The 13,851-nt window shown below is 35.8% G+C and overlaps 1 protein-coding gene across 2 annotated transcripts in view; it reads right to left on the bottom strand.

Annotated features, from left to right (window-relative positions):
* The window catches only part of LOC102696872 (cytoplasmic protein NCK2), a 90,225-nt gene that overhangs the window by 59,312 nt on the left and 17,062 nt on the right, over positions 1 to 13,851 (bottom strand). The window lies entirely within an intron of this gene.

The raw sequence follows: 13,851 nt of genomic DNA, 5'->3' as shown, positions 1-13,851 counted from the left end.
ATCTAACTGCTCCAGAAAATCTCGTTCCAAAGCTCTCATTTTTGTTCCTCCAAGTCAAGTCTGAATTTAAAGATGGTTAGTGAAAAAGGCCAACACAACTATTTGAAACCTTGTTCCACTGAAGAAGTTTTAAAAGTATGAAGTCCTTAAAAAAATATATGTATAAATGCCATGGAAATTAAGGATATGCTTCACTGACTTTTATTTTATTTGAGAACAGCAGTATAAGCAGGTATCATTCATTGTATTCACCCAGTTCCACCCAGTCGTCTCTTAACTGGATCTGACAGAAGTGTATAAGATGAAACATAGAGTCTGAGTTGTTGAGCAAAGATGACTAGGAAACCTTGACTGCTCACACTCCGAGACTAAGTAGTCACACTTAATCACGAATGCCTGCATGATAAGTGCAGACATACACTGTGACTGGACACTGGCAGCTGAAGGTTACTCTTTGCCCCAGGAAGCAATGAACAGGCAGGTTTATAACAAGTTCTAAACCTCTGACCTCACAGTACCCTGTGTAGTTAAATCTGCACTGCAGAGATTCACTTTCAAAACGTATCGCATTTCTAGGAAATGTCTTTATTTCAGTGGATACAGGATATTTTTAAACATGGACAATAACAATCTTCCAACCAACAAGAACTTAAATATAACTGATTGATTTTTCAGATGGCTTACTCAGGCAGATTTCAGCTGCAGCCACACATGGATTAAGCCAAAATTTGTTTAGGTTTAATTTGTCCAGGTCTTGAGAATCAAAAACTCATTTTTTTTTCTCTTAGCTGCCAGGATATTTCATCGCATCACCAGAAGCACAGTACATTAACTGTCTGGGTTTCATGCAGACGTTATGCTGAACTTTTTACAGTAATAATAACAATAAAATAATACCTAAACAATTACAAAAATGCCTAAGAATCACAGGCTCATTTGAGGACTCCACAGTGATTTTCTGAATCTCAACAATTTAATATCTATTATAAATTTTGAGTTCCCTCCTCAAGCACTGTCCCAACAAAGTTATATATGATTAACAGTCAAGCAAATTGCATTTGTTGTTGCAATATTATTTAGATTTAAACAATAGGATGAGATAACTCGTAATGCACAATGTGTTAACATAGGTAACAAACAATTTCAATTCATAATACTTTATTTCCTGACTAAACTACTGTACATGATTATATACATTTGGCTTGTCATTTTCTTTTTGAGTAGCAATTGTTATTTTCTTTTCCAAAGTTGAAAACCCAGTAACATGAATGCCATGGAAATCTATTTTGGGTATGCAAGGCAATTTGTGTAAATGTTTTTTTAAATATCACTTATGCAATCTGTGAAACTGTATTAACTTCAGAGATCTGTTAGACTACTGTAACACAACTCAAGACCCAAAAGCCCCAGATAAAGTTAACTAAAACATTCTCATAGCTTTATGCATCAAGAATGAGCTTATAACAGTAATAAAAATGAACAATTTACACAGCCTTTGCTACTGAAAAAAAGACAAAATAGGGTTGAATACTGAGGCAATTGCAATAAAATGTACTCAATATTCCAGCACTTCTGGAGTCAATGAATTATTCCCTTTGATGTTCACAAATGTGCTGATACACTGTCCAGTGTCATGACAGTTTTTGTAACACTGTCTTTGTAGCACTCACCAAGTGCTTTCTTCCCGTGATCAAATTTTGCTTCTAGCTATGCTGTCAACAATTCTGGTAATTAAAAGGGGTTTCTAGCATTGTGAGCCAGAAATGTATACATTAAGGGCAAGAACTCAAAATGATCATTTTGGAACAACATTAGCATACCATATGGTGATCCCAGGAAAGTTAATACCTAAAAGATGTACAGTAAAATACTACTTCTCCACATGTTATTCAAAATGTGAAAACTATTGTTACACAAGGACAAACAATACAGAGATGTGCATAATGATAAGTAGGACATACAGTACACGTGCCAGAAGTCATACATCATTCATTCTTCGTAATTTTTCAGTCCAACTCCAAACACAGGCAAACCTGCTGTTTGTCACTGCTGAAACTGCAAGAAACGGGTCATAGTCATAGTAAGTAAGAGTCCAAGATCTTCGATTAATTCCAGATTCTTTAGTCTGCAGGTTCCCAAGTGTTGACCACCTATAACTAGTTCATTTTTCTAAGAGGTCTGTTTTTGCTGTGCCTTTAAAAGAAGCAGTTTTCCTTCAATATAAACATGTACAGTAGTTAGTTACTGTTATTACTGTTTGTTCTATGCACACTGTTTGATATGTTTCTTTTGTCATCATACAGTTTGTTTCCTCAACAAAGAAATGTTCTTAAATATATCTACTTTCTTTAGTTAGGAGATGCTGAAATAAAATGTTTGCTACTGCCTTTAAGTTTATTTAGTTTTGTGCAAACACCACAGCTATACTAGCCTAAAGCAAGTCTGAATATTCTGGAAGGTACAATGTTAGCAGCTTTACTGGATACATTGCAATTTAATATGTTTAGAAGTATCTTCTAGTTCTGTTCATTTTTTGTCTTATTCATTCCCCATTTTTTACTGCTGGTAATTATACTCTTATGGCAAGCCTGCCAATACATAAACAATCCTGGACAATAGATGTTTCATATTGTACTATACAGAAATTCCAATTGAGCATGTAATAACAGTTTTTGGCACAGGGCACTTAACCCTTAATACTATTGCATATATGCTTGATGTGATGTATTACCTTTAGATGCTGATAGACAATATTCTGTACAAAACTTCCTTTATAAAATACTTTGGAATTCAGCAAATTTGTGTGGTTAACTACATTTGATCACCAAAATTGAGAAATCTGATGGGAATTCATGAACAATTGTTTTAACAGGTACTTACTGTACATACTTTCCTGTCTCTAATTTCAATATTCCATTTTTGTGCCACCTCTAAAATTAAACTACACAGCACCAGTCCCATGCCATAGTGTGTAAAAGCAAAAATTTAACACAGAAGAGAGCTTTGATGTTCTTATCATTTAAGGACACATGGAAATATTCTATACATCTTCTTATATAACAAACTGTTGCAGTTCAAAACATCAACAACCCTTCAAAATGATGATATCCACAAGTATTACAGTTCCGAATTGTTCTACAACAGAACTGGAAAGATTATATAGCTCTCTTCACTAAGAAGGTATTGGTATTATTTTAGGTCTACACGGTAAGCATGTATAGAAGCAATAACGGTCAACCCTTTGAATATTTAGAGACCAAAGGAACTAGGGGAGTTCAAGTTGTTGTCATTCCACCTGTGGCTGTCTAATTAAAATATTCATATCACGTTCCTGTGAACAGACAGGCACATTTGCAGTTCAAAATATCTTCATTTTATTACCCAAGTGTAACTTGACATTTTTTGATGTAACATTCTGTTACAAGGTGATGAATCCCCAGAGAAAAGATGTCAGCACTACACTGCATGTTTAGTGGAGGCTGACTGGTGTGCAGTGAGGTCTAAACTAGCAGAAGAAAGCAAGTTCACCTTCAGGCTACAAGTGCCGTCACGACAACATGAGTAACATTACTCAAATGTCACTACTGCAGGATATTTCAGGCAGCAATGGGAATAAAAAAGGAAGTAAATGAAAATAATGTGTCACCTAATATGATTATTGCTTTGAGTAGTCATGTTGCCAGGACACAAAATACATGCACAGTGGTGAACTACAATATTAACCACAATTACAGCAAAGCTAGGTGACATTTTGAAACTATAAATGCTTCACATATTCATAAAAATCTATCACATAACCTCCGAAAGATCATTTTCAGGTTACTAATAATGTTTCAGATAAATATGCAAAAAGGATGTAAAACCTGCGTATTTAGATAACTATGCAAAGGGAATTATAACCTGACTAAAATGCCAAAGTTTTTGAAGAAAAAAAACCCCAACTACAATATGCAGCATCTGACTGAAAAAACAGTGCCATGTGAATCTAGGCTGCAAGAGAGGCAGGCAATAAGGGGGAGGAAGGGAAACTAGGAGCAATGTCAGCCAGATGAAAGAGCCTTTACATTAACTGTGTTTGACATATTGCACACAAGGAGAGCCTTTTAGACTACCAGCACAGCCCCTCAGCAGTGGTTTAAATTCCTAGCCTGCAATGACATAGCAGGTGTCCATTAAAGGATATAAGTGCCATTCTCTTCTACTAAAATATGGCAGGAAAACCATCATAAAGTAAAAAAAACAACAGATTAATGCATCTAAACCATTACTATGTTTTGATACTGAATATAACATAATGCTTGTTGAGGTGAGATGCCATTATATAGACAGAAAGCAATGATACTATCATATTTAAAGACTTGTGGTACATTTTTCACTTTTTACAGACTGCTGCATGGTGTCTTTCCCAATGACTCCGGCACCTTTCTCGTTCTCAACATTTGAAAACATAATTCCACAATGTATCCAATTCAAGTGTAGTACCAAAATACAATCATGTTTTGAAAAAAGGAAGTCATTAACTCCATATAATTGCACTCCATATATAACAATCAAATCTCCTGGAGTGTTATATTTAATACACAATGTTGAAACAACTGCTTCTTAGGAAACTGTAATCAATCTGTATGACAGAAATTTCTTTTATTGCCTTGTGAGTCTGTAGCGTGCAGTAATTGTGTTCCACTTCATTTGCAAAAGTAGCTTGTTAATCCTGTTAGCATGCATTTCTTTATTAACCTTTATTCCATTTCTGTGAAGAAATAAAAGTAATCAGGTGCTAGATGTCCTAATGCAGGCTACAGAGATTATAAACCCTTACCTATAACAAACATGGAGAATTCACCTGCTCAGGTCTTAACTAAAACTAAAATACATGACCATATCTTTACTTAAAACTTTAGTTTCCCTCAGCAATTCCCTCTGAATTCCCTGAGCAGAAAATTCAAAATCCTGCTGCTCACCTTTAAAGGCTTGAACAGCTTGTCTCCTGTCTACATCAGTAAACCATGTCAATCTATTCAGCTCTATACTGTTCTGGACTCAGAATCCTGCATGACCATGTTTTCTCTTCTGTTGTTCCAAAATTAAACTGCTTAATTTGCAAATCCTTTATTGCTGTTTTTTTTCTGTGTGACAAGGTCAATCCTACCTCAGTTCATGACTTCATAATGACTTTCTTTGATCAAGGGTGAATGTCCTACTTTTTTATTACTTAAATACCTTGACTAAATTGTCATTACTCAGAGGGAAAGACTTTAGAAACCATTGAAGATTTTTACAGGAGTGACAATCTACACTCCTCTGTAAACTAGCAGCTTTTGGGGTTGTTGATGCTGACGAGAAATGCCACATTCCTATCTTCTTATATACTACTACACTTACATAAAAAAAAGCATTAATATAGGACATGTCAGATAAGACTCACCACAGGATTTTATATAGGTAAGAGAAAATAATTTTATAAATAAAAAAAACAGATGAAGTAAACTGTTCCTTTAAGATGCATTAGAATCGCATGGTTGTAGAAAATCCTTTTTGACTGAACAAACTAATGTGTTGATTTATGGGACCCGGCTTTAATCCCAGGGCTACGAGTCCATTAAACTGTTGAGTTGCCCTTGTTCTCCCTCTGAACTGCATCAGAGAAGATACTGTATTATAGAGCGTAAAAGAAGTAGAGTAAGTGCAACAGTAACTGCTATGAGAACACAAAAACAAGGCGGAGAACAATTAAATAAAAGAGAAAAGGGACCAAAAACAACCAAATAAAACATAATGTAGCTGTCATTGAAAGACTGCTGTACAGAAAAGCAGTTAAAAAAGATTTTTACCACAAACAAGGTGCATCCCACTTAACCCTATGCCTTCTCTCCTTGTATGTTCTTGAATGGAAGACGCCAACACAGGGTGACATCACAGCCTCCCACAACACACTTCCTCAGTGGGTTTGCATGGTTCTTCAAATACAAGATTTGCTCTGGAACATTCTACTCATTTTGTGATTTTTAACTGTGATCATCCTCATTATTTTATCACCTAAGCGTGTTGTATGTGCTTCAGATACTAGTAATCCCAAGAAAGCATGGAAAGTATTATGCCAGGCACAAAACTAGAAGCAATACAGAAAAAGATAAGCAATCAGAAGACATACATGAACTGTTTTGGCAGCTTTCACAGTAGTGGTTTTGCAAAAGGACAAGATAAAGGAAGTTACAGAAATATGTGTTGGTGGAGTGAAGCTGCATCATTTAGCGCAGACAGGAGGTGCAATGGAAAAATTACACGTTGGACCAACAGCCAGACTGAACAAAGCATGCCTCGGAGGTTCCTCGTGATTCAGGGTAAAGTGCTCCCTTTGTCCGAACAACAGAAGAAGGCAGCAGAATCGTCTTCTGCTGGGACAAAGCAATAGGAATTCAAAGCAAGGCATAATTGGCTTACAATATTTGAATTTCAGGGCAAAACACAAGTGCAGTGAAGGGATGGAGGTAAAGTTGCTAAAATGTCACCACATCTGTCCTCCTCAAATTCTGTATTACATACAATATAAAAGTTACAAAACTGCAACCCGTGAGACTGGAACTGTGTATCCCACAGTTAAAACCTTGTACAAGTTAGAACAGAACGGATTGTGGCACCAAGTTCATCACGTATGGTCTTCTTGCTCCCACGGAAAATGAAGTCATGTAAACAAAGCCATGAAAGATCTAAAGCTGAGCTTTTAGTAATGGATGCTTTGGCTCTAAAGCCTATGGGAGATATTTTACAAGATTTAAAATAAGGACAATGGAAAGATGTTGCCCATGTGCCCAACATAATACAGTGTCTAATAAAATTCAAGGTAAACGTATAGATATTTAATGAGAATTTTGATGAGACTGCCAACAGCATTCATTGTGCTATTATGGATTGCTTATGCATAGTGTATGCTATACAGATAATGAATATGCGAACTATGGAAGTCACCATTCAGTTTATCAGTTATGACCTAATAAAAAACACCATCTAATAGCAAGCTGCCGGTTACATTTCTTTCACAGCACATGCGAAAATGCATGTGATCAGCTTACAGTTGACAGTGAATTTATTCTGCTGAAATTTTTTATAGTCACGTTTCTGTGTCAGCTAGTCTATAAGAAGCACTCTGTAATTTATTTGATTTTGTTGACATTGAATGGAGAGAGAGAGAGATTTTATGTCATGTCAGCACTAGATGGCTATCTTTGAAACCCACATAAATTGGCTCTGAAAAAACAGCCATCACTTACTTCAATTCACTTAGAGTGTCTTAACCCATTTGATTACAGTATCACATCAGCTGATTAGGATAAATGTAAAATTATTTTTTTTTCCAATTTTGTGATGAACAAGAATAATGTAGTAATTAACTGCCTTTTGGGTTTTAGACTAGATTGCTATAAAAGCTATGGCCAGAGCAAATAGTGAAATTATAACTAGATCCTACTGAGTTCTATACAACTGACGTGACAAATGATTTCACTTCTATGCTGAAAATGTAACGATGGAACTGAAACTCATTTGCCTCTTCCTCAGATCTAGAGGAAATTAAACTGTACTCAAACTTAAATTGATATTGATCAGCTGCTCCAGATTTTCTGCACAAGCTGGGATACCAGTAAAGTGTCAAGAAGACAGATGTCTATTTCAGAAATTCTGAAAAAATAACCTGAAAACATGGTCCAGGCCAGGATTATGGACATGTATTGTCAGTGTGCCAATATCCAATGCATTTCTGAAGAGGATATGTGCATTAATGAAAATGTCAAGATGTTGTCAAATGTAAGGAACAGATGCTATGTTGATTTGATCAAAAGAAAAATGCAACTTTCCACAAATGTTAATTTATCCTGCAAGGAATACACCACTCAGTACAACAAACTCAGGAGTTGCTGAAGGCTGCTAAAAACAGCATGAAATATCTTGTAAAAACAGGCAACTACCAGTGTTTACTATATATAAATCCATTTCAGCCTTGCATTAATTGACGGTAGGCGACAGTGTCAGAAGAGGTGTTAGGAATGTTTGTAATCCTACCTGTACTGCATGTTAAAAATATGATGTCAATGCCTTTACACAAGTTGGAACTGTTTGAAAAGTATCCGCCTCCCCCCAACCCCTCCCACTGCTCAAAAACTCAATATAAAATCCCCCACCCCCACTCTTCCTTCCAAACCCTCCATATCATTGACTTCTACTCCAACCAAATGGGTCATTTATATATATGCAGTTTAACCTAAGTAAATGATAAAGAGCCTAGACTAATGTGGATAACACAATAGTCAGGATATACAGTATAACAGAAGCTACTTTTTTTCATTTTTAATATAAAAAGAGGTTATTTTCATTTGCTGAAGTGACAGGCAGCAATAAGCAGTATAAACCACTGCAGGCAGCTTCAGGAATATGAATCACACCTGGAGTGATTCAAGGTCTTTAACTGGAACTACAGTGTCAATTGTGGTTTATAACTTGCATACAGTATCTATAATTCCTGTTGATTTCTATACTGCATTAAAAGAACCGATATTATTATTGTATCTACTTGAGAGGGAATTCATTTTACAGTTTTGTCCAGAACAGATAACTTCAAAGTGCCTTGAAATAGAAAATTGTATTATCTTACACTGAACAAGACAGAAAAATATTAACTAATTATGAGCAAGAATATATTCTAAAAGCATATAAATAAAATTTTTCAACTTCTAGAAGCTTGCCTAATCTTCAAAGTACTCTCCTGACAGAGACAGATGTGTACTCATAAGCATTGATGAGGAAAGTTACAATTGTGCCAGCAAGCCTAACGCTACATTTCCCCCTGCTATGAAGTAAAAATAGAAGAGCAACATGCTTCTAAGGCAATGGGTATTTGGATTGCTATGCGTATGTTGTCACTGAACATGTTCATAGAGAAATGGTAAACAAAGACATGCTACTCTGAGAAAGAACAAGTCCTCTGTACTTTGGCTGTCACCTTGTTACTTCACTGACGCACGATTCTTTTTTTTTTGTTTGCTTTTTTCCCCAACAGATATTGTTCAGTAACGCAGATTAATTGTTTCCAATGTCATTCACACTCAGAAACCTAAGTATATTCTTATTTGGATAAATAAAATGCTCAGAATACAGAATTTGTAGCAACCTTACCTTTATTTATTATTAAAAGTACATTTAGAAAGCCTGTTCTTCATCTGGGACTTCTCTGACATAATTCCCAAATTCTTTGGATTTAAAACTAAGTATATCTTAAAGTGTAGAATAGAATATTATTGTCCCTCCTTATAACAGACAGAAATGTGCAGTGCAATTTCAGAATGACAGATACAGTAGCTGCTAGAATTACTAAATTCATGCAACTATCAGAGCACGAACAATTTCCTTATGTACTTTAATATAGTTCTAAATTTTCCCTTTAATACAGTACATGCATCAACAGCATTTCCTTACTTCCTGAAATCTCACGGCATTAAAAAAGCAAAGGTTCACCATTTTTAATGATCTTATTAGATGTACATGGATGCACATTCATTTATTTTAGAATCATACTTTGGTGCATTCGCACTGGATTGATTGCTTCAGGGTGTAACTTCCTATTTCAGGTTATGTATTAACTTTTTCTTTCTGACTTGATCAGAACACTTAATTATACTGGCATCTGGAATTTTTCAGGTGGGATGTGGCACTATTTTTCCACAAGAAAGTCAATCAACTTATCCCATAAATGCTTGATTTAATATAGAAATTATAAGTGAGCAAGCCATGACATATTCAACATCAGTGTCATGCTTGTCAAACCACTGGATAACCACACGTGCTCTAAATAGTGATCAGCATTGACCTTGTATGTAAACAGAATAGGTGCACCCAAAGTGTACCAGAAAATCCACACTACTACATTACAGAACTGCTTCACTGTTCTTTTGGTTGACACCCCACATGCACTCATTTGCTTTCAGGGAATATAATAATGATTTATTCTACCGTATAATATTCCTCCGCTGCTCAGTAGTCCACGGCCTGTGCTTTTTGTACCACTGGACTCACAGTCACGCACTGCCTGGTGTGATGAGCAGTTGTTGCACTGCAACACGAGTGTTATCCTGCACTGTAGAGCCCTCAGCAGATCGCTTTTGATCAAACGGACGGCATGCGCCCCAAACTGAAAATTGCAGTCCGTTAATCTGCTATTGCTTGCTTGTTTTGCCTCTGGAGTTTGCTCTTCCACCCACTGTTACCCCTTTGCTGCTTCTCTGGCATCACCTTAGAAACCATTGGTGATACATCAACATATCTTCATCACTAAAGCTCCTACCAAACATGCCCCAACAAACACCCCACTTACAAAGTCACCGAGGTCTCCTCTTAATAATTATAGGAAACAAGGCCTGCCCAGCATTTTTATACATGACCCTAAGAATGCGAGATGTAATTTTCTAAATTAATGCATGAGCCTCACTTGTCTGAATGCCCTTGCTTCCAAAAATACTTGGCATTTCCATTGTTTTGTCCACTACCTGTATGTGAGTCAGTTCCTGACAATTGATTAGATTAACACATTTAAAATAAGCACAAATATTAAATATTTAACGTGTTGGATGTAATAACTTGTTCATGCCCGGTCCCTTATTGATTATTCCCATGTGTTTATGGCAAGGTAAGCAAAAGCTGAAAATATTCCATTTTAGCACAATAGGCACACCAATTAACTACTGGAAACTCCATAAATCACTCTTTACACACACTGCTTCATCGTATGTAAAGGAAAGTTTTCCGAGAAGGACAAGCTTTTATTAGGCTGACAGCCAAATCAGTGGGTGAGGCAAGCACCACTTTAATACTCTGCAAAAAGAGCATAAACCCACACTGCCCTAACACCCATCTTTAGTCACATTGTTCAGCTGTTTCAGTGCATTTTTGATGTATGCCCTCAAAATGCAGTCTATTTTATAAACCTAGAGTAGAAATGTGGATAATCCTGTCAAGGTTGTGTGACAGTGGCTCAAAGTGATGTTACTTATCTTTTTTTATATACATTAAAAACCTTTTAAAACCGATGCGAGGGCTCACACTGTAGAGAATGGAAGTTTTAGATCTCTTGCAATTTCAGAGACAGCATCTTCTAAGCTTGCCATTAAAATTCTATAAATCACTAATAACCCAGTTTCTTAGCATATACTGCCTGATAAACATTTTTTCTCTTCTGTTTGATCCTCAGAAGGGTACATACAAATAAAACCCTCTCCATATTGTATGGCTCAACATATTTAATCTATTTTCATGTTTATCAAGCATCCTGAAAACATACTAAGTTCATACATATGTACAGTATTCTTGTGAAACAGGCTGTTGAAAATTAAGCAGGAAATGGGAGTCAATTATTTAGCTCTGTTTGTACACCACAGCTTCCAGCCTCAGATACAGCACAAATCAGCTCTTTGATACAGTTTAAAACATTTTTAAGATCATGTTTTGGAAAAGCAGCCACTCTAGTCTTGAATTAAACACAAAATAGAAGGAAAAATGCATCTAGATGTTTCAATACAAAATGACAATACCACGTCAGCTAAAAAATATGAAACTCTTTTATACAACATACTTGATTTAATTTAAAATAATTTGTAGGAGACTGGTATGGGCACATGGATCCAGCTCTACAGTAGGTGAAAATTAAAATAACGGTTGACTTAACAGAGATTGATATTTAATAACACAGCAAGCAGCGTGTGATGTGACAGCTGGTGTGAAAAATACTGCAGTAACGCAAGATGTTAATAAATGCATTGTGGTAAGTGACATTTGTGAGAAGGGATGCAGAAGGATTTCTTTTCTGAAACAGAGCAGCAAACAATGGAGACGGCGAGACAACGATTATCCAGAATCTAATTCCGAAACCAAACAAATAATTCTTTGACCTAAAAGTCCTCTGCATGTTTGGGAAAGCTCCAGCAAATGCAGCTCTACTGAACAGTTCTTTTCTACACTTTGAGGTCTTAGTGTTTCTTATCGTCCAAAAAAACATCACCATAGTGCCTGGCCCGTACACTTCAAAACAAAAAGATCAAGTATTTTCACAAGGTTTTGACCGTAGATAAATTCTGTTGACAAAAAAACACAGAATCTCATAAAACAATGATACAGTAAGAAACACAAATGATTAAAAATTCGGTTAGGATTCCTGTTCTGAACCTTACAATAGAAGATGAGAGCATATTGACAAAACAATACCTGCACAACAATTAAATCCTTCTGTTTTATGTGGAACTCCATAAAATTCATTAATACAGTAAACTGATTTTTGAAAAGTAATAAGAACATTGGCACAGTGTGTTAACACAACTACAGTTAAAACTCCCAGTACATCAGTCAGTGCTAGAACTGCTGTATACCATTTCACAGATTGAAGATGTAAAATTTACTACATACTTTACAACATTTTAAAATGTTAAGTGATTAAGCTATCTTAATTAAAGCCTTTGAATTCAGCCCTATGACATCTTCAAAAAAACTGCCCACAAAACAAAACTGAGATTCAATAGTATGTGAATGGCTTAGTATTTTCAATCTAATTTTTACACAGTAAAACACAAGGGAATAAATAGAAAAACTCGAACACAGTTTTAGTTTTATAAAGACAAACACATATTAGAGAAATCCAATAAAACTGCAAATTCCCAGAGGATGCAAAATGACACTGTCACTTAGGAACACAGTGCTGCAGTAATCGTTTAAGAATACAAAACAAGACATTTAGCCATCACTGCACAGTCCACAGTATCTATCCATACTCATGCATTGCAGCAAAGCTTTTAATGGCAGTTCTGAGCTTTCCAAACCCCAGTCATTAAATCCAGAAAACTGACTCTCTGGCAAACAAAATGGTGTCCTTTTATTAGACAAAATGCAAATGATATCACTTCTTCCACAGAGCAGAGTTCTGAAAATACAAGCAGATGGAGTGAATGCAACCTGATGTGTTGCCTTATTCTACAAGTAGACCACACTGAAAGGCATTAGTATTGGAACAGTGAAGGGAAATTTGTCATTTTTGTCAAATTAAAAGATTAATAAAGGAAAAAGTACAGAATTTCAGTGTTTTTTGTGTCTGGGGTAACATTTTGCATACATGTTTATCCATGACAGAACAATATTGATGTATTCAAACCCCCCATTTTAGGTGAGTACTAGTATTAGGACAAACGGCTGGCAGCTCTTTCTAATTGTTTGGGTGTTCCACAATGCATTAACAGTGAAAACATGTAAACATACTGTATTGTCTTGGTTCCTGCCTTTAGAGCATTTTTTTGGGTCTTCGTTGAGAGTTAGAAGGCATAACTCAAGATGAACAATAGAGAGTTGTTTATGATGGAAAAAGTAAGGGATTGTGAAGAGCAAAAAATGTCAATCAGAACCACTGCAGAGAGATTGGTCACTGCAAAAGTCAAGACCATGAAATGTTCTGGAAAGGAAAAACTACTGAAGGAGTTCAAGAATCAACAGAAACCAACTTGACCAAAAAAGGCTTTAGCAGTCTTATCACAGAAAACTCATTGAAGTTGTGAGAAATATTGGGACCTTGAGTCATTTCATATGTAAACATGATCCACGTATTTAAAAAAAAACTTTCAACAATATCAATTGAACCTAATCAAATTTCATTATCCATCGAAAATTTCTGAAGTTTTCATTTGAAAAGTTGTCAATTTGTGGATTAAAAAACAGCACATCGCACAAGTTGCTCTTACTCAAAAACTACCGTGTCATTTAGCTCTAAATATACCGTACCTGTCTAGTACCAATAGGATGACTACATACCAAATCCCGCAGCCGGCAGAG

This window comes from Lepisosteus oculatus, chromosome 15, assembly GCF_040954835.1.
Source record: "Lepisosteus oculatus isolate fLepOcu1 chromosome 15, fLepOcu1.hap2, whole genome shotgun sequence".
Lineage (NCBI taxonomy): Eukaryota > Metazoa > Chordata > Actinopteri > Semionotiformes > Lepisosteidae > Lepisosteus > Lepisosteus oculatus.
The sequence above is the reverse complement of the archived record's forward strand: the minus strand, read 5'-3'. Positions and strand labels throughout refer to the sequence as shown.